Source organism: Bison bison, unplaced genomic scaffold (assembly GCF_000754665.1).
Source record: "Bison bison bison isolate TAMUID 2011002044 unplaced genomic scaffold, Bison_UMD1.0 scf7180017864376, whole genome shotgun sequence".
Taxonomy (NCBI): domain Eukaryota; kingdom Metazoa; phylum Chordata; class Mammalia; order Artiodactyla; family Bovidae; genus Bison; species Bison bison.
This window is the reverse complement of record NW_011494948.1, coordinates 15,399,662-15,400,791: the sequence shown is the minus strand read 5'-3', so window position 1 is coordinate 15,400,791 and position 1,130 is coordinate 15,399,662.

Below are 1,130 nucleotides of genomic sequence, written 5' to 3'. Positions count from 1 at the left end.
GACATAATTGATAGCTATAGGACATTTCATCCCAAAACAATGAATTTCACCTTTTTCTCAAGCGCACATGGAAAAAAAAAAAAAAAACAGAAAAAAAAAATGTACATTAGGACTTCTCATTATTTGGAAATAATCGACTTAAAAATAATCCTATTGGATTCAAAGTTCATTTGTTTTATCATAAGAAATCGCAGCAAGAAATCACAAGACATTTATACGTAGAACTGAAAAGAGAAAACATTATTTGGTTCTTTAAATATAATTTCAGCGGTTGAAAAAAAAAATATTGATTGAAATTGTGCTGAAACCATATTTAACCGTCTGTGAATTGCCATATTTGACAAATAAAAATATAGTATGCAAAAAAAATAAATAAAATTAAAAAAAAGATTTGGCAGAGGAATCAAAAGCAAAAGCAGAGAACTCAGCACCACCAAGCCAACTATATGACAAATGTTAAAGGAACTTCTCTAGGTAGGAAACACAAGAGAAGGAAAAGATCTATGAAAACAACCTAAAACAGTTAAGAAAATGCCAATAGGAACATATATATCAATAATTACCATAAATGTAAATGTATTAAATACTCCAATCAAAAGACATAGAAAAAAAAAAAAAGAAAAGACACATGTGCCTCAACGTTTGTTACAGCAATATTTACAGTAGCTAGGACATGGAAGCAACTTAGATGCCCACTGACAGATGAATGGATAAAGAAATTGTGGAACAAATATACAATAAACTATTACTTAGCCATAAAAAAGAACACATTTGAGTTAGTTGTAGTGAGGTGAATCAACCTAGAGCCTGTCATACAGAGTGAATTAAGTCAGAAAGAGATAAATTTCATATATTAACACATATATATGGAATCTAGGAAAATGCTACAGATAAACCTATTTACAGGCCAGGAATAAAGACACAGATATAGAGAATAGACTTCTGGACATTGCAGGAGAAGGAGAGGGTGGAACGAATTGAGAGAGAAGCATTGACATATATATACCACCATGTGTAAAATAGATAGCTATTGGGAAGCTGTCGGAGAAGGCAATGGCAACCCACTCCAGTATTCTTGCCTGGAAAATCTCATGGACAGAGGAGCCTGGTAGGCTGCAGTCCATGGGGTG